Raw genomic sequence first — 21,769 nt, 5'->3', positions numbered from 1 at the left:
GAGATGCAAAGATGACAGATTAATTCATGGAGGAAGCGTATGGTGAAGAACCAGAAATTTTAGAACGTGAGGTGACTGGAAGCGTTCAATAGGTATCCCAATTCCAAAGAAAGGGGATCCCAGGGAATGCAGTAATTATTGAACTATTACCTTAATATCCCATGCAAGTAAAGTACTGCTCATAATTCTACAACAGAGGCTCTTATCATACCATAAATCAAGCCAGAAATGCCAGATGTCCAAGCTGGATTTAGAAAAGGAAGTGGTACCAGAGATCATATCGCAAACAGACATTGGATAATGGAATGGACCAAGGAATTTCAGAAGAAAATCACCTGTGCTTTATAGATTACAGCGGAGCCTTTGATTGTATAGTTCATGAAAAACTATGGAATGCTTTAAAAGCAATGGGGTTGCCACAGCATCTGATTGTCCTGATGCGCAACCTATACTCAAGAAAAGAGGCTACTGTATGGACAGAATATGGAGAAATCAATTGGTTCCCAATCAGAAAGATTGTGAAACAGGGTGCATTTTATCACCCTATTTGTTTAATCTATATGCAGAACATATCATACAGAAAGCGGGATTGGACCAAGTTGGAGGTGTGAAAATAGGAGGGAGAAATAACAATAATTTAAGATACGCAGACGATACCATACTACTAGCAAAAACCAGTAATGATTTGAAATGAATGCTGTTGAAAGTTAAAGAGGAAAGCACAAAAGCAGAACTACACCTGAATGTCAAGAAGATTAAGTAATGACAACATAAGATTTATGTAACTTTAAAGTTGACAACGAGGACATTGAACTTGTCGCGGATTATCAATACCTTGGCACAGTCATTAACCAAAGTGGAGACAATAAAGAATTTAGAAGTAGGCTAGGACTGGGGAGGGCAGCTATGAGAGAACTAGAAAAGGTCCTCAAATGCAAAGATGTATCACTGAACACTAAAGTCAGGATCATTCAGGCCATGGTATTCCCAATCTCTATGTATGGATGTGAAAGTTGGACAGTGAAAAAAGCAGATAAGAGAAAAATCAACTCATTTGAAATGTGGTGTTGGAGGAGGGCTTTGCGGATAGCATGACTGCAAAAAAAGACAAATAATTGGGTGTTAGAAGAAATTAAACCAGAACTATCACTAGAAGCTAGAATGATGAAACAGAGGTTATCATACTTTGGACACATCATGAGAAGACATGATTCACTAGAAAAGACAATAATGCTGGGAAAAACAGAAGGGAGTAGAAAAAGAGGAAGACCAAACAAGAGATGGATTGGTTCTATAAAGAAAGCTACAGACCTGAACTTACAAAATCTGAACAGGGTGGTTCATGACAGATGCTACTGGAGGTCGCTGATAAGGGTCACCATAAGTTGTAATCGACTTGAAGGCACATGACAACAATTAGTAAATTAAAGAAGGACATAGGTAAACGGTCAAAATCAAATATTTCTATGCTAGGGAGAATCGACTCTTTCAAATGAAGGTTGTGCCAAGGTTTGCATATTAGTTTCAGGTTCTCCCCATCCTCCTCCATTGGAGAACATTTAAAAAGTGGCAAACATTACTAAATATATTCATTTTTCAGAAAAAAAATCTGTGTTTGGCCATGAAATTGTATTATATGAAGATGGATGGAGGAGGATGCGGATTACCCAATTTGCAAATCGATATGATATGTTCCAACCTTGTCAATTAAGTTTCATGATTATGAAAACAAAACTTGGATTCATCTTGAACAGCGTATGTTACAACTTGGCCTGCTCTGGTCAGTCCCACTCTTACCTGTCTGATGGTCTTTTATAAAGAAAATACAAAACTCATTTATGAAATCTACTTCTGCAGTTTGGAAAAACTAGCAGTTTAAATTGTCACTAATATGCTCCACTGCAAAGTTATCCAAAATTTGTGGACGATACATAAAGCAGCACATTGTGAGATGGGAAGCGCAGGGATATTTTCATTTAAGGAACTTTTTTGCCAGAAGCTCCCCAGTCATAATTGCTCAATTTCGGGCTGATATACCTAACTAACTTGGGCCTTGGTTGGCTGCACATACATCAATTGGGCTCTACTTCTCCTTTTCATCTTCTTCAGGTGAGGCTGTTAATGTACTAAACCACTGCCTGGCCGCGATAATGGACTGGATGAGAGCTAATAAACTGAGACTCAATCCTGACAAGACTGAGATGCTGTTGGTGGGGGGGCTCTCTGCCCAGATGGTTGATGTCCGACCTGCCCTAGATGGGGTTACACTCCCCCTAAAGGAGCAGGTCCGTAGTTTGGGGGTCTTATTAGATCCGCTCCTGTCACTGGAGGCTCAAGTAGCCTCGGTGGCACGGAATGCGTTCTACCAGCTTCGGCTGGTAGACCAACTACGACCCTATCTGGATAGGGAGAATCTTGCCACAGTTATCCATGCTGTGGTAACCTCTAGATTGGACTACTGTAATGCACTCTACGTAGGGTTACCTCTGAAGATGGTTCAGAAAGTTCAGCTGGTGCAGAATGCTGCGGCCAGAGTTCTTACTGGGACAAAAAAATTTGATCATATAACACCTGTCCTGGCCCAGCTGCACTGGCTACCAATATGTTTCCGGGCCAGATTCAAAGTGTTGGTTCTTACCTATAAAGCCCTTAATGGCATCGGACCGCAATACCTGGCGGAACGCCTCTCCCACTATGTACCTACCCGGTCGCTGCGCTCGACGTCGAAGGCCCTTCTCCGTGTCCCAACGCATAGGGAGGCACGGAGAACGATAACTAGAGCTAGGGCCTTCTCAGTGGTGGCCCCCGAACTATGGAACGCCCTCCCTGATGAGATACGCCTGGCGCCTTCTTTGTTATCTTTTCGGCGCCAGGTAAAGACCTACCTCTTCGCCCAGGCATTAAAATTTTTTTTAAAAAAAATTTGAATTTAAAATTGAAAATTTTTAATTATGTTTTATTGTGTATTGTATTTACATCCACTTGTATTTTAACCTGTTTTATTATGCTGTATACCGCCCTGGGAGCTTATTGCTATAGGGCGGTCTAAAAATGTAATAAAATAAAATAAATAAATAAAATCAATTGGGGCAGTTTCTTAAAGATCCCTATGTTACATTATATGATACCAGACCTCTCACAGGTTTTGATAGTGCTCTTTTGGATGCAGACCAAAGGGGGAAAGGCTTAGTTTTGGCTTTTAATAAAATTATGCTGGATGCCCAGGTAGGATAATTACTTGGGTTGAAGAAACAGTGGGAGGATGGTCTACAAATTGAAACAGGTTGGAAAGGCTTAGCTTATGTTCTTTTAAATTTAATAAATACTTCTCCACAAATATTATTATGGAGACAATATTTTCACAGATGGTACAGACCACCAATCCAAATATTGCACATATCATCCACAATAGGTCCGCTCTGTTGGTGTGGACGCTCAGATAAAGGCACATATGGTGGATGTATCCAAACTTGTTTTGGACGAGGTGCACTGAGAGATTGTTAATATTAAGGGAGAGAAGGTGAGGCAAACCCCTTCTGAGCTGTGTTCTGTATTTTCCTCTTATGTTACATTTACAATAAAAGAAAATTTAAGAAAACAACCTAGACAAAATAATAACTAGTTAGAATATAAATGAAATACTAAGTAGAAATTCTAGCATACCAAATATAAAGGTTTCATCTAATATATAAAAGTTCCTAGAAAAGGAACCCATCCCAAAGATAGATAGATAGACAGACAGATAGATCAGCATAGCCCACCTACCTCCAAGTCAGTGGTTGTCTTTAAATTCCTTTCCAAATGAAATTTGACAGTGGGTTTGAGAATGTAGGATTTCTGAGCAGTCATCAAACCCCACAGCAATTTAGATTCAGTGCTGAAGGGTTTGCTGTTTAGAATCCACACTGGAACACTGGAAGTCAGCCATTAAAAGCCAAGAGGCACAACGAATGTAGCCAAAGCCCCCTGGAATTCACCCTCCCACCCTTCAAGAAGACAGATTTGCAAGAGCTAGTTTCATCCATCTTTACTTCCATTCTAAAGGCCAATAATAATTTAGCTCTGTATCTGTGCCCTTAAATGTAAGCATTGCATTGCATTGCTCAAACTGCTGTGTTTCCAATTCAGAGAGCACCCCCCCCCATGTTGGCAATATTGCATGTGGGGGGAAATCCCATTCATTTCAATGGGAGCTTTTTTTCCTATGCAAATAACCTGTGCAGGGTCCTCAATCCAAGTTGGCACCATAAAAGGAGCAAAGAATTAAAAAACCCTACCCCTGCATGCTAGGGTGCTAATCCAGAGCACCCTTGCACACTGATATTTTTTAACACAAACAAACCAACCATGCACTTAACGGCACAGATACAGAGTTAAACATATCAACTAGCTTTGCCCTAATTCAAAACCTACTGTATGATGAAGACTTTTACACACATTGGAATAATAGAGAAGATGAAAGCATTGGTACATGATGGTCTGAACTGAATTTGAGAGCTGCCAATGTGCAAGAGAATCATCAGACACCCTATTTGCATGTTGGTGATTTGAATTGTCCTGTGCTTCTGTAAATTTTATTGTAAAACCACAGTGATATCAAGATGTTCCAATCATTGTGTCTTGTATCACCACATAATTTGCTAAGGAAGAAGAGAAACAGCCTGTTCAAATATCAACACCACTTCTATTTACACATCAGGCAGAGAAAAGATACATCATCTCTTCCACTCTCACTGCATACAAGCCAAACTCTACCTATGCCTTCATTACATTGTTTTCTATCCAGGATGATAAAGCTCTCTTACAGTCTTTCACCAAACCTGAGACCAAATTATTTATTTATTTATTTAATTTTATTTATAAACCGCCCATAGCCAATGGCTCCCTGGGCGGTGTACAACATACAATAATACAATAAATGAACAAAATCACAGATAAAACTACAAATTCATAATAACATAGCTAAAACATTAAATTGCCACCATCACATTACCTCTACAGCTTTTATAGCATTTGTCAGACCTTCTGAACTAGATCATACTGGTTCTCCTGAGGAAAATAGTTTGAGGATCCTTTTTGCAGACTACCAGATGTTAAAAATTAGTAAATATACCCACTGGGGATAAAAAGGAGTGCATTTCAGTAACTCTTATGTGAGAATGCATTTTACACGCTTGCTACTCTGGTAAATAAAACTGTGATCAAACGGAAATCAAATGTTGATCTTTGAAAATCTTTGTTATAATTAGAGCAGCAGTAGGGAATATTTTTCAGCTCAAGGGCCATATTCCTTTCTAGACAACCTTCCAAAGTGAGTGGTGGGTGGGGCCAGAGGCAAAAGCGGGCAAAGCGATACATGTGAATTTCACCTTCATACAGTATACCCTCGATCCTCCATCCAGGCAAGCAAGAAGGATTGGCAGCATTTAAGGACACACTCCAGCCAGGCAAAAACATTCAAGGAGGGTGTGGGGCCTGGGAAGAGGGGGTATGGCCTGGGAAGAGTCCCAAGGCCATAGAGAGCTGCAGAGGCTCATTTGGCCCCTGGGCCTGAGGTTCCTCAGCCTTGTATTAGAGGGCTCTTTTCTTTTAATATTCCCATTCCCAAAAAAGGGGATTCAAGATTCTGAGTATATCATCTGTTTCTTTTGTTGCTATAACAGAAAGTCTAACTACATTTAACTTTACCAGGTGTTAAGTTAATTCAATGCAATTACTTGTGTGTAGGTACAAAATATATATTTTATGATTACCACAGGCCCAAGATGAAGTGGCCAATTCAGCCATCTCGTATTATTTGTTATTAGTTGTTAAACTTAGATTCCACCAAAGGGTATCCTGAAATACCATGCAGGAGGACAACCATATTGCCTATAACCAAGCTTTTTAATGAAATCTATATAGCAACAGACCAGCTATGAGCCATACAAGCTGACTAATGTTTCAACTCCCTCTATGCAGAGGGCTAGATGTGGCCTTGAGAGGAAAATAGACTTGTGATAACTAAAAAGCTGAAGAGGAGAGAAAGGAAGGGGGGGCTAGAGCTGAGCACGTACAGCATAAGGGGTTTGACTCTGAACTGAAAATTAGTACCTCCTGCCAGTTATGGAGAGACAGAAGAGATGGACTGTGGGGTGTTTGACAGAAAAAGGAATTAACTGGAGGGGTTTTCCTTATATTTTAATTTCTCCTGTCACTTAGGACTTGTATGTATGTGACAATAATAAATAATAGACAATAATAAAAGGGCAAAACTTGAAGACCTGCAAACTTTATTTTGATCAGATGTGCTTTGAGTGAGCATAAATTTTATAGTTATTGAGAAATCTGAAACCTTTGCTTTATTGGGGGATCCTCTCAGGTTCCAGCACAAAGGCTTTGCACTCACATGAGAGGGCTAACCTCTGACATGGTCACCACCCAATAACGTATTATTGTAATGGGAACAACTGCAGAAAGTATGTAGCAGTTTACAGCACACTCATCCCTCTATCCCATAAACATTAATTAAATTGGGGGAAAATTCAGTACAAATGAAAGTACATCATGATCCTATTTAATTGAGCATAACAGTTTGAGTGGGTTTTCTACAAAAGATTGGGTTTAGGATTAACCAGTTCAAAAGACCAGAATATAGTTAGACAACACACCCTGAATATCAGGAAACCTAACGTTAGATGTTTATTTATTTCCTTTGCGTCTCCATTCTTTAAAGAACCCCGTATTATATGGGTTAATATGGTCTGTATCATATGGGTTAATTGGGGCAAGGGAGCTATGTTCTGGATATAGGATTGCTGTATTTCAGGGTTAAATCTCAGGGTGAGGAGCCAGAAGCTATTTCCTCTGGGGCCCATCACCAGCCTTCTCCCCGATTGTAAAATGTAAACCACCACACTCCTTTTTCATTCCAGTTCTTCAGTATCTTTCTCCATGCAACACAGTAACAGAAAGAAGATAGATGTGATGGGAGCCATGGCTAAACTCATGTAAGCAAGGCACCCATGCCCCACCACATATAAAAAAAATACTTAGTACGCAACTCAGCTCATTTACATGTACAGTTAAAACTCGGCGGTAGCACACAAAATCACCAAATGCTGGCAACTTTCATAGTAAGTGTGTTTATATGTGACAGGCCACAGATGGGACACTGCCATCATGACTGTTTGAGCCCTGAGTGCTGAACACTGACAAAGTGATGATTAACAGAGGATGAAAATGTATCAGAGAAAAGAGAATCTTTCACCAGAGATAAACTGGAAGGGAGGGCTTGACATCTCTTTAAAAAAAGAAATAGCAAAAAGAATGCATGAGTAAGTCAGGGAAGGACTTAGGCTATGGATTGTGCGGAAAACACTGTGACAAAATTGGCTCATTTATGCAAGTAATCTTGCTAACATATTCAAGAGTCTCAGAAACATGTAATGGGCATGATCCAAAAGATACTGGAGACATGATATTTGATATTGTAAAATCATGACTAGAAAGCCCTTTTCATTAGTTGATTGTTAGCAGCAAAACTGTCCATGACCAACCAAAGAATGCTCAAGCACCTACGATTATTCACTAGATAAATAAATGCTGTTATTCCAGACAAAAAGCAAACTCATTGGTAGAGCACATGCTTTCATGCAGAAGGCTTCAGTTCAACTCCTGGCATCTCCAGGTAGGACTGGGAAAGGCCCCTGTCTAAAATTCTGGAGAGCTGCTGCCAGTCAGTGTAGAAAATACTGAGCTAAATGTTTCACTATAAAGTAGCTTGCTACATAAGCGGCATTGGCTTATATTGTAAGAGGCAGCCTATATGTTGAGGACAGGTTATAGACAAGCATATTTATTCTTAAATGATGCTTTAATAAGAAGTCATTATTGTAGATGGGTGGCATACAGGGACAGTTAGGCTTCCTTTATTTTCATTATTAACCTTTTTTAAAAAATCAAATACAAACTATTCCCAAAAAAACCAACACCCCAAGCATCTAGTGCTACCATGTTCCACCCCTACTCCTGCAAGTGCCACCCTTGAACTGCTAGATACCACCACCATCTTTTCCTCTCAAGGCTACCTGATAATCACGTAAGGATCCCACCTCAGGGCAGTAAATTGAGGTTGACCTTCTGGTGACTTCCAAAGGATAAGCTTGGACAGAAAGGCAAGATATAAATATTTTACATAAACCAATGAACAACAGTCCAGTTTTAATCAAAGAGAAGCTCTGAACAGATCATTATCTAAAGTGGGATACAGTCCAATCCACAATATTGAGTTGTGTTTAAACTGGGAAACTAATTTCCTTCTGACTAAGAGGAAATGCAGCTTAAGGGGACAGCAAAATTAAATGATGCCAAGAGAAAGCAAAACACAGGATTACCAATGCTACTGTAAACTAGATAGATTTTTCACTTGATTCAGCTCAACTCCTTTTGGAACCTTGCCAAGCAGCAATCGTCAAGGGGAAACTTTAGAGCAACAGATTCTCAAGGTGAAAATGCCATGGGAATGCAGGAATGAAATTAAGGGTACAAACCTAATATTTGAGATATGCTGAAGACAGAGCTACAGCACACAACAGAAACCACACAACAGTGACAGAATATGAGGCACATCAGTGCAACTGCTCAGACACCCAAGTAGAATGTCAGACCCGTGTATTCATTCCCCAAGCGGAGCAGCCAAACTGAGGCAGAACCCCAGACAGTACAGAGCAGACTTAAGACCAAGTCTTAGCCCTTCAGACCCCAATCATGCATCCAATAACAATGGAATTTTACAATGGAACTGGCACAAGGTAAATCCCTCCCCACTGAACTCATTTGAAACAACAGCAACAACACTCCTGGCTGACCACCCTCCCCACATTACCATGATGGATTGTTTGATATGGTGGAACTACACCCAATTACAACACATTATTTGTAAACTGCTCTGGGAGTCTTTTTTCAGCTGAAGAGCAGGGTAAAGCTTCTTCAAAACAAACACATTTAAAATAATATTCTCAAGCTCACTGCACCCTTCAACTTTTATTCTTCTGTTGATTTTTAATCTATTGTACAGGCGGGCCCCGCTTATACGGCGGGTTCCGTTCCGGACCCCCGCCGTAAAGCAGAAATCGCCGTAAAGCGGAACACCACTGATGATAATGGGGAGCGTCGCGCCAAAATGACGTCAAAATGGCACGCAACGGGGAAAGAACGCCACAAAATCGGAACAAGCGCCTTAATGTGGGGACTTTCCCTAATTGAAAGCCGCCGCATTAGCGAATCGCTGTAAAGCGAATCGCTGTAAAACGGGCCCCTACTGTAGTGTCTTTTCCTGTGCATTTTGGTTGAGTGCTGCCCTCTTATTTACTCAAAAATCAAGGACAGGATAAACCTTGCAAAGAGTACACTGGCTAAGCCAGTCAGAAGCACTATGGGCACAGATGAAATTAAAGGAAATGTAGTTTTCTCTTAAGCTGAATCCTTGAGGACCATATCTCTCCTCACAGAGGGAGAACTATCTCCAGAAAGTGTAGCTGTTGTTGCCTTTCCCTAAGCAGAGAAAAGGAAAAAACAGCAGAACGTTCTTATACAACAGGAAGAACAACAACGTTATATTAACACCTCTAGCACTCTCTGGGCCACAATAAACAACAGAAACCAATGAGTTGTAGTTCACCATGGGGACCACCAGCTTAGATATCAGCATGCCTCTTCAGATATTTGTTTTAGGAATATTTTTTTCTGTCCTGCACCATTCTGTCCCAGATGTGTCTGTCTTATTGATATTTTTTCTGTCCTGTGTGTTGTGGATAAATAGCTCTCTGCCAATCAGAACCTCTCCTGCACAGGTTTCTGTGGAACTGTCTTGGCCGCTTTGACTGGTGAACTGTGAGGCTTGTGGATCTCTTCCTCTCTGTCATAAGCTGAAGCCTTGCCTGTCAGCATCCCCACTACCTCTCTCCCTCATCAGCAAAGGTGACCATTGACAATGACAAATTCAAGCTGCTGCTTAGCAACTTGGTGGGAGGGAGGATGGAATCTTCAGAAGATCTTTCACTGGCTGTAGTAAACTGGGCAGCAACCCTTCACTCAACTATTGCCTATTTTGCCCTGGATGTAGAAGATGTAGGGCATTTCACTTGTCCCCACCATGTTGACTACCTCTTCACATAGTCTTCTTCTAAATTGTCCCTCTGAGTATGCAGGTTCAGTTACAAGTCTGCTTGCAAGTCTTTAAAAATAGGCATACACCACAAACTTGCCTTGTCATCTCTGATAGATATTTATCAGGTGTGAAAGGTCAGTAGAATAGTCTTCCAGGGTATCTTTAAAAAGAAAGAATTTATTAAGAACAAAAATACAAAATGTTTTTAAATCTGTCTTAGCTATATCAGCTTTGGGATTAAAACATCTAGTTACAAGACATCAGTTTCAACCATATCAAGTTTAGTTATGCTAACTGATTTTTACAATTTTTACTGCACCCATAATATATATTAATAGCAAAAGCAATTCTCCAAGTGTGGATCCTGATATAGCCAAACTGGCACCATCCACGGGTTTAGGGGAATCCCAAAATTTGTAAAACTACAAATAATCTTTAGGTGGCAAAAACTTTAAAAAGGAGACCCCAAAAAAGGCCCAGGGAGGACTGAGCATGCTCAGTGGGCAAGAAATTATGGCAGACCATTGGAGGGTATTAAGAACAAACCAACAAATCAACAAAGAGGGGGGAGGGAGAACTGATGGAGTAGCTGGAAACATGAACGGGAGCAAGCCATATGAAAACATTTTCTTGCAAGTCCCACTTGCTGTTTCAACAATTAAATTCCCTTTTACCAAAAATACTTTCTTTCACTCCTAAGGACGTATCCAAAATTAGTCATAGTTGGAGTAGAACCACTGAAATTAATGGTCATGACTAATTTGGGTCCATTAATTTCACTGGCTCTGCTCCAAGTAAAATTTAGCTGGCTATAATCCCAAGTCTTCAGTCTTTCACTCCTCTCTAAAACCCTCATTAACTGTCACTTCCCAACCGACAACACTTCCCCCTCCAAGATTCTAATAGAGGTTTCACTCCCTGGAGTGCACCAAGTCCACTTTTTCTGTCAAACAAAGGCACAGTTCCAAATCATTTCATAGCCAATGTTGTATCACCTCAATTATATAACAACAATACCCACAGCTTTATAATGCACATTAACGTCTAACCACAGTTCAGATTGTCACAGTATCAGTCTCCTTCACTGTTGCCTGGCATTCCCCTCACAATCTTTCTCCTACAGGAAGAATATGGATTTGATCTCTGCTAATGAAGAGGGGGGGGAAAGGAAACTCTTCCAGGTATGGCAGTGTTATCAAGGGGTTCAGCCACATTGCCATTCTCAGCATGCCCTTACCGTCTTGAGCTTTGCTCTACAGGTAACTAGGGCTTTGTAAGGACAACAGAAGAAGCGTATCACGACATACACTAGCTACCTTCCCTAGTAGGATTCAAACACACTCTCATTGTTTGGGAGAAGCAAGAACTCCAGATGGATGCAAATGCCTTAAACTGCAACCGATTCCTTTGCACATTGTCCAATACAGACATGTGCTTCTATGTGACTATTCATTAGCTCTGGTGAGGAAAAAAAAGCACCTTCTCAACAAGCATTAGCCCTACCAGTAATCATTTGTGTTTTTTAGGAAAGATCCAACACCTCCATTTTGCATGTGGAATTTTTTTTTGCACTAGGTCCTTATGGTCAAGTACAGTCTGGACTCAGTCTCCCAATTCAGTTATACACACAGAACTCCCCTTTGCTCTCTGATTTAAAACATCTCTCCCTTCCCCTTATACGGCCTTAATATAACATTTCCTCTAAGTGCACATTTTTAGGCCAGCCAGGGAGGTATCTAGTAAATCTATGCATTAATTTTATAAATATTAACTATATTACTTACTCTTTGTAACCATTTCAGTGCTTTGTAATAAATAAAATCTCTGGTTTAGTCAAATTTTGTAGACATTTTATGTATTTATTTATATAGTTTTTATACAGCTTAATACTGCAGCTTCTAAGTGGTGCACAATAGGGATGCAAAAGGGGTACAGCATAAAAATAATTAAGAGATACCTTTTTTTGGTAATGGCCATCACTGATTCTGAAGGCTTTCTTGGCCATTCTGCAAGGCAAGGGAAATATCACCTCCTGATATATTGACTGATCTTTTGCTACCATAATTGTCAGTTTCAACAGAACTGGGAGTGGCAAACACGTTTGACAATTATTGCCCAGATGTAGCAATAATCATTATATGAAGGAATAAATTCTAAATTCATGTTTTTAGGGAAGATATCCATTTTGTAATTCTGTTGGCATTCTGAATACTGCAATAGTTGCACTTTTGAAAAAAATTAAGAAACCACTAATACAGACTTGTCATTTCCTTATAGTTACTCAAACTGACATGCGCTTAATTTTGCTTAATTAAATAGTAAATGCACTGAAGATTAGTATTTTAGAGATTATCTGTGTCGATACTGATGCTCTGGATTTTTAAATATACATTTAAAAATGCAAAGTGCTACAACATCCTAGAGACAAAAGTGAATTTCTCAAAACTACATTTAGTAAACATGAAATACTTAATTGTTTCTAACGTGAATGTAAAATGGCCACACCAACAAAGACTTCAAAATAGCATCCAAAGATCAACTTGGTCTGAATTTCTATTTAAGCCTCCCTCTCAATGATAGAGTAATGAATTCTACAGAATCCTATCTGCCATGCCATTTAGGTGAAATTGTACATTTAAAAATCCTCCCAGGATATTATATGTGCAGTGAATGTTATTTGTTGGCAGGAAGGGTTTAAATTTTTCCTTTCAATATAGAACAAAAAATGTAAGAGTTAAGATAAGGCAGACAAGTATATGCCACTACACAGTTCTTCTGCTCACATCCCTTGTACGCACACGCACACACTCACACACACACACAAATATGGATTCTCAGCACAAGGAAATTTCCACAGGAGCCAGACAATTTACTGTAGACTATGGGACCAAAAACAGAAAGGCAAATACAGTACTTAGTGCAAGCTGGCAAAGGTTTTAACAACACAGCAGGGCCAGTCCTACCATTAGGCAGAGTGAGAAAACTGCATCAGGCAGCTGATTTGGGGTGTTATGAAAGGGCAGCAAATTGTTTGCTCTTTAATTTATTGCTATAATAAATAGTTTACTGCCAGGGAGGTATAGACGTGGTTGTGGGATTTTCTACCTCAGGTGTCAAAATAACTTGACTGGTCTTGATTGATTGAGCGGGGGGCAGGAGCAGAGGCACCATGCCTCAGGCAGCAAACCTTTACCACCATGATCAGACTCTGAGGTGGCTGTACACCATCAGCACAGATCGGGAGATCTGGTGGCCCCTTTTCACAGCACTTAGTGTTTACTACTAGAGGGAAGCTGTTTTTCTCTGCTCTGAGACATTACATCTCCAGGGTAAAATTACCGAAGTTGGCTTTTTAGCACACAGCACTCAGATGTCACCCTTCTCTGACATCATTAATCACCACGGAAACCTTCTCAGAACAACTTCAGGGTGAAATACATGCAGACAATCCATATCAATTTGAGAGTAACACAGAGAAAGAGCAGGTACCTTGCATCCTACAACTGCCAAATGGGGCCAAAAGAGAGAAAGGGAACAGATAAATAGCTACAACTAAATTGAGCTTCCTCTCTAACACTATAGCTTCCAAATTAGAGCACACAGAGATATTTCAATTATGTCACACTCAAAATCAGTTCTAACAAAACAAAACACTGCATATACTGATGCATTAGTGATTAGAACCACACAAATAGGAAACAGAGTGAGGTTTTATTAGATATGGCCTTACTATCAATTTTCGTGGCATTATCAGATTACATAAAGACCAGCTGGGAAAAACAAAGAGGCCTTTCTAATAAAATGATTATTAATCTTTGCTCTCAGAAAGCACCCGTCCTAAATGGAGTGCAACCAGATGTACCATGTTCCACTTTTGTCTGACTTTTGCCATACTAAAACAGCCACTCACCACAGCTAAGCTGTTGGATCACTACAGAGGCAAGGTATCTTCTCTAAGAAAAAAATATTTTCCATTCAAATGCATTTGGTATAATTTTGTGGATTTGACCACTTCACTCTGTGCCTACACCAGGCCATATAGTTAATGTTTTACAATGCTTTGTGGCCTAAACAGTGGTTAAGAATCCAACTATACAAAGAAAATGTGATTCTGCTTCAAATTAAGCCTTGCCCTGAAAGAGCAATTACCTTGTAAGCACAAAGACTGGATATGTGAGGAAGCAGTTGCAGTCGCTGTTTGGTTGAAACAGATGCAATGCTTAACCATGGTTAATGCAAACCATGTTTTACATCTCTTCTGGAGCCAATCCTTAACTGTGAGGTTAAGTATTCACAATCATAGCGATCTGATTCACACATTACAGTATGACCAAGTTTGAGCTATGGTTACAAATCGCGCTAAAGGAGATCTTAACTTCAATCCTGGGTTTGGATGGCACACTAAGCCAAATCTTTTTTTTTAACTTACACACTGCACTGTGATAAAAGGAGTGGGGAGGAGTAAAGCGGATGCAAATTCCTCTCTGGGAGCCAGCATTTAAGTGCAGTCCTTGTAAACCATAATTTGGTTTACCGTGATGTGCAAATGAAGCCAATATTCAAGCATAATGCTAAACCATGGTTTAATGTTATGAAAACGAGTTACAGCAGGTTCCATTTTAGATTAATCACAGTTTAGTGTGTCAGCCAAACATAGCTGTGGATAATCTCAACTATGCCTTCTTGAAACAAGACAGCTTCACAGACTATGGCCTGAAATTGGCTTCTTTCAACAACTTTCAACAAACCATTGTTAAGATTAACCATGGTTTAGGTTCATATCTTATGTGGTTAATCTAAAATAGAAATGAAAGTTTCCAATCTCTGCCTTGAGGCCTTGATGGAAGGGGGGAGGCAATAGTGTGCAAATCTGAGGCTCATTCTCATAATCCAAATCTGGCCATTATTTAAACATGCTTAAGAAAAACAATCCATAGTTAAGTATGATATAAGAAAATATTTAATTCAAATATAATTTGTGTGATAAAGTTGACACAATATAATTTGTGTGATCAAGGGGTACAAAGCAATCTGCTTGTGATTACACACCTGTCTGGAAAGTAAGAGTAGGTTCATTTAGCTTACTTAAAACACATAAAAATTTAGATAGTACGGTAAATATAGCAAAAGTCTACACTTCATTTTTAGGAGGAGAAATATCTAGGCCAGCTGTTTGCTTAAGAGCAAAGTTGCCTGTTGCCAGCATTCATCTGAGGCCACACCTCCCTTGGCACAGTCTACATGTGAACAGACAAATCAGCAAGCTTTTTCCAAAGATAAGAGGGAAACCTCCCACTCTTAGCAAGATTATCTTGATATTGGATAAAATAGACATTGTTCTCAAAGTCAATAAGGCCACAAAGTCAATATATAACCAAGTATATCTAACCAATTATGCTAGTTTGGAGTGGGGGGCTGTTATCCAAAACTAACAGCTTTCTCATCAAAATTTGTGCCTCCTGGCTGGTCATTCAGGAAAGGAAAACTGCACAAGGTAATGCTCCATTCAATCATCCAAAAACAATGGTTCAAAGGAAATTCCATCAACTGTTGGTGCATTAACCCAATTAACCCATCAGGAACAAGTAAACTGAGGAAAATACAGTTGTTAATACAAAAAGGAGTGCATCAAAATAGTTAATGTTGCAAATCAGGGAAGGCTTCATCTCTGAGATTTACACTTCATGCCTACTCTTAGAAGACCTGAAACATGGCTGCAAATTGGCTTATGAAAAGCCAAATCATATTCATGAGATGGATTACAGCAAACTGTAAAACACACGTTAAGACAAAAAGATAATGAAATATGTAAAGTACAATATATAAAACACAAATATGTGCATCACTGTACATCATTTAAAATGACTTCTTTGGTAAGCATGCCGCTTTTCTTAATGAATTTCTGGGATTCATTCAAGGAAAGCCCTTTAGTTTAATATCATATATAAGAGGTTTATGAACAAAAAAATAGCTCAAATCTTCTGATGGTTGGGTTGTAGTAATTTATAATCTTGATGGCACCCCCCAACAGCTTTGTAAGGAGGAGAATTTCTAGGGGGCATTCTGAAAAAAGAGGCAGTTGCCAGGGAGCTTCACCTATTTAAAAAACAGACACAAACTCTCTCCAATTTGTGGCCTCCATTCACAGTCCAGTGTTTTGGAGTGGGTACGCCCTTCCTGTTCTCAATTTGAGTGTGTCCATTTCTTAGTGGCTTCCTAATATATCTTAAGTCAGGGACCTGTTCCTTGTTTATGTACCGTTGCAACATACATATATGCTAAAGCACCATGTACACAGATGCTGCAATATCAACAAATATTTCTGACATTTCCTCTAACATACAAAATAGCTGATTCCGTCTCATGATGCTATATATAACTGCAACTATCTTTAAGTCAAGGTAGACTTTGGCATCTTTGTGGGAATTAAAAATAAACTACCCAATTAAAAATAAACTGCCCAATTAGGCAGATAAAATATTTTAAATTAGCACAAATTGCATGTGAATAAAAACAATTGTCCTGAAGAAAAAAAAAGTGCACTTTGTTTCAAAATAACACGCATGTATGCCACGAGGCGGCCACACTTCTTAGAGGTGTGAAGAGAAATGCCCTTTTCTGAGCCCATCACCTGCCATTTTTGGAAGTAGCTGCAAAAATACACCACACACACACACACAAAACACTATTGCCCAATTCATCAAAGTTTCCTTTTAAATTAAGTAAGCTAACTAATCAGTCAACTAAATATAGAAGAAATTTTGGCAGGGCCCGGGGGAAGGGGAGAGAAATCTTGGACTCCAGAAATTTACATTCTGACAAGGGCAGCATCACCCAAACATCAACACGTTGTTAATAAAATCTCCTATTTGAAGGAGGGAAACAAGATTCAGAACGTAAGAACTGCTTTGCTGGATTAAACCAAAGACTGATCTGCTTCTGCATTCTGTCTCTACCAGTAGCCAGCCAGATGCCTCTGGGAAGCTAAATAGAGGGCATGATTACTGATAAATATAATTACAAAGCTGGATTTATGTGTAATATAACAACCCATGAGAAAATGCTAAGCTGCCATGGCAATGCCAATGAGCCACCCATAAACAGGTCCTCCCAACTATCAGCCCTTGAGACTCATCAAGAGAAGATTTATATACACAGAAGGGCAGAGAAGACTAATGACAGCAGCCTAATGTAGGGCTAGATCAACAGTATCGCATTTACCTAGGCAACTAGTCCATACCTTGTATGAAGTCAAGACCAGACAAGCACGACTCACTGATAAGGATTAGCAGCAACTCCCATGAATGTATCTGTTTAAGACAAAGCGAGTGCACGCCCAAGAAAGACCAGAGTCTGTTTGCATGGATGAAAAATGTAGTGAGTTAACTGTCCCAAGAAGAGCCGTCCAACTTGGCTAATAGTAATGACCTAGTTCTCTGCTGTTTCAATAGCCAAGCTTCAAAGCTGGGCAATGGCCTCACATACATTTGCACATGTTTAAATGGTTCCATGTACGCAAATTAGAAGTGACCTTATTTTTTTTCGGGAATAGTGACAAATCCAGCCTAACCATGGAAGCAGAAAACCGTAAACCACAGCCACGTGTGCAAGTCTGTAGAAAGTATAACAATATCCAGAAGGGTAGCCATGTTAATATGTTGAAGCAAAAGCAAGAGAGTTCTGGGGTACCTTAAACACAAATTTAATTATAGCAGACACTTTCTCCTATAGTATACAGTCCACTTCATCAGAAGCACAGTGTCTAATCCTGAATTGGCAAGCATATATACACACGAGCAGGGCTTTTTTTGTGGTGGCACTCACCCATACAGAATACCCGCACCTATTTTTTTGCTGCTCATGGCAGCCATTTTGTGCAGCCACCCATGGTAAATACTACTTGCAGCCTTTGCACAGAGGGGAAAACAGCAGCCATTTGCAAACCCACTTTATTAGCTCAAATTCCCACATACAAAGGACACTGAGTAAGAAAGAATCCAAGAAAATTCAGAGAGGATAAGGTTAATAATGACCAATAAAGCCACAGCTCCAGATAACTGCTGGATTTTAGATTTTCAAAAATGGGCAATCAGCCATTGTGACTTTCTTCACAGGTGACCCTGGCAAAGCCCCCTCATGAGCAGCTTCATAGAACTGCTCTGATGGAATAGAGGAGATAAGGAGACAGAGAACCTGCAGTGATATAACAGAGGGACTGGACAAAAGGAATGCATAGGGTTGAAAAAAATGCTCACCCCAAATTCTTCACCCTATTTGAATGCTGCAGAAATGGGAGGCATTTCAGTGATTTGTGGGAGACGCTGGGAACATGTGCCAATTGTTTGCCCCACCCATCAGGAGCGGCCAATTTGCTCTTTGCTACTGCTGGGTACCTTTCCCCCCTTTACCTACAAGACACCAGTGTGAGGGCAGGAGGTCCCACGTTCTATTCCTGGTATTTCCAGGAAGAGCCGGGAGAGATCCCTGCCTGAATCCCTAGAGAATGGCTTCCAGTCAGAGCAGAAAGCTAGATGGACCAATGGTCTGATTCAGTATAAGGTAGGTAGAATGCACGTTCCAATTATTTAGCTTCATGATGATGCTATGTAACCAATGGGATTTGACTGCATGAGGACTTATGAAGCCAAACCAGAGCAAGACAATTACTTATTGCTTTCAATATGGCACCTTGTGGGTAAAAGGAAAGGGGGCAAAACAGCAGGTTTAGTATGGTATTACTGGCATCCTCAGGATCATTATCACACAACCATATCAGTGAAAAAATGTGAGGGGGGATGTATAATTCTTTCCAAATCTCATGCCACCCCTTTTTGGAAAAAACAACTCTTCAGTCTCAAGAATTTTCCTTTTTTGTTTCTTCCAAAATAACCAAAACCTTTTTCCACAATCTTCAAACAGTATTAGCTATTTTACAGCACAATCCTAACCATGTCTCCTCAAGAAGTAAGCCCTATTGATTTCAGTGAGGCTTACATCTGGGTCAGTGGGGCTAGGAGTGCAGCCTTAGATTCCCAGAAGTAACCAAGCTAAACAACAGCATGCATAGGATCAAAAAAAAAGGCTGGATCCAGAGAAAGTAATGTGTAGACTACACCGATTGAAATCAATGGATCTGCTCTAAGCGAGACGAAGTCTGGACCCAACTGAGAGTTTTGAGGTTCACAGTAAACAAACATTAAAAAAAAACACTCAGGAACCAGGCCTAAAACTATCTTTAAATAACAACCATGTATATTACCCTTGATAGCCGGTAACAGAGGTATCATTCTCCAAAGATATATATACATGTATTGAGATATGCAGGCACAGTTCCTTCAACAAGCACCAAGGGAGTACAAATTTATCCAGCTCAAAGTAGAACTGCGGAATATTAGATTAGAGCTACAAAAATAAATTGCCCCCTGAGGTTTTCTTCAAATGCTGCCAGCTTCACTTGCTGTAACCCTTCACACCTTTCGTTGCTTATAGCTATTCTCTCTCTGTTTATAAGGAACGATAATGAATCTGATGTCTTTGTGACTGTCTAATTAGCTGGAAGGAGCAAACTAAAGGTTTAAGGATCTTTTTGCCTGTTTCAGCTCAGGAGCTAGGAGGGTAATCACTGCCTGAAGCAACACATACCATATATACAAACGTTATGTGACACTGATACAATCAAACATGAGCTTTTAACTTGCCTCTCCACATAACACATGGCTTATTATTAATACTGTGCTGCAAGTTTGCACCATTGCATATAAACAGGAAACTTACCAAGAAGCACTTATCCAAGTAGACAAACAATTTACTATTTGGGTGTCCTGGGAAACTTTTCTTTCTGCAAAAAGCAAAAGATTAAAAAACATCATTTATACAAGTCCTACTGAGCTAGATCATCTTTGTAAATTCAAACACCACCACCATCATCATTTACTAATTAAATTTTTGGGTCGCCTTTTTCAAAATGACTTTGTTGTTGTTATGTGCCTTCAAGTCGATTTTGACTTATGGCGACCCTATGAATCAGTGACCTCCAACAGCATGTTATAAACCACCCTGTTCAGATCTTGTAAGTTCAGGTCTATGGCTTCCTTTATGGAATCTATCCATCTCTTCCTCTTTTTCTACTCTCTTCTGTTTTTCCCAGCATTATTGTCTTTTCTAGTCAATGATGTCTTCTCATGATGTGTCCAAAGTATAACCTCAGTTTCATCACTTCTAGTGATAGTTTTGGTTTAATTTGTTCTAACACCCAATTATTTGTCTTTTTTGCAGTCCATGGTATCTGCAAAGCTCTCCTCCAACACCACATTTCAAATGAGTTGATTTTTCTCTTATCCGCTTTTCTCACTGTCCATACATAGAGATCAGGAATACCATGGTCTGAATGATCCTGACTTTAGAGTTCAGTGATACATCTTTGCATCTGAGGACCTTCACTAGAAAAGTTCTTCTAATTTCTTGACTATTGTCTTCATCTTGGTTAATGGCGGTGCCAAGGTACTGATAATCCTTCACAACTTCAATGTCCTCATTGTCAACTTTAAAGTTACATATATCTTCTGTTGTCATTACTTTAGTCTTCTTGACGTTCAGCTGTAGTTGTGCTTTTGTGCTTTTCTCTTTAACTTTCATCAGCGTTCGTTTCAGATAATTACTGGTTTCTGCTAGTAGTATGGTATCATCTGCATATCTTAAATTATTGATATTTCTCCCTCATATTTTCACATCTCCTTGCATATAGATTAAACAAATAGGGTGATAAAATACACCCCTGTCTCATACCGTTTCCGGTTAGGGTTGCCAGAGCAGAAGCATCCCATTTCTCTGATTGGAAATTAAGAAAGACATCTTAGCTAAAAAATGGAGACTGGGTAGGGAACATTTAATCTAGCCTACTTGCTTTCGGCAAGAAGGGTTTAAGTGCCCTCAGGCCAGGCCAGGCCAGTCACCAGAAGGCCAGTGTAGGAAGAAAGGACCCTAGTGTTGTGGACCCTCGGGAGTAAAGATGGATGCCCCTGGAGGCTGCAATTCTAAACAAACTTACTAAGGGACTAAGCCCCACAGAACTCAACAGGACCTTAAAATGTTGTTAGGAGACTCCCATTTCCCTCACAAAACTACAGTTCTTAGAGTGGTTTAATAGTTAATCCCAGGGAGTTCCCAGGGAACTCTTGCCTCTTGTGGGAGTGAATTCCATAGTGTATCTATATACTATGTGAAGTACTTCACTGGAATTCCATGAGTTCTAGTGTTATGCGAGAGGGAGAAAAGTTTGATGCTGAAGCAACATCAGAGCTCTGCATTCCTACTGCCTTGCCTCCAGCCTGAGCTTCAGGCTGCCTTGTTGCAGGACAGGATAGCATTCAGGCCTTGAAAATCCTCAACGTAGAAATACCTTTAGTATATTAAAGAAGTACCTCTTGTACTCAGGTCCTGCTTATGGGTTTCCCATGGGCATCTGGTTGGCCACTCTGAGTATAGGATGCGGGGCGAGATGGGCCACTGGCCTGATTCAGCAGGCTCTTCCTATGTCGCTTATCATAGAACACTAAAATATAAGAGCCTGCTGGATGAGGCCACCATCCTGTTTCCAACAATGGTCAACCAGATGCCTCC

General features: G+C 39.9%; 1 protein-coding gene across 2 annotated transcripts in view; it reads right to left on the bottom strand.

Moving 5' to 3' along the window:
* Positions 1-21,769, bottom strand: part of PLCB4 (phospholipase C beta 4) — a 250,171-nt gene that overhangs the window by 133,173 nt on the left and 95,229 nt on the right. Inside the window, exon 4 of one of the 2 annotated variants that reach the window (XM_061622541.1) lies at positions 19,925-19,988. The gene's annotated coding sequence lies outside the window, so the exon portion shown is untranslated. Of the gene's footprint in view, positions 1-17,390; positions 17,480-19,924; positions 19,989-21,769 lie in introns of those variants that run through there. The other variant, XM_061622542.1, reaches the window with a different exon arrangement.

The sequence above is a fragment of the Rhineura floridana genome, chromosome 4, assembly GCF_030035675.1.
Source record: "Rhineura floridana isolate rRhiFlo1 chromosome 4, rRhiFlo1.hap2, whole genome shotgun sequence".
Lineage (NCBI taxonomy): Eukaryota > Metazoa > Chordata > Lepidosauria > Squamata > Rhineuridae > Rhineura > Rhineura floridana.
This window is presented reverse-complemented; position numbering and strand designations above follow the sequence as displayed.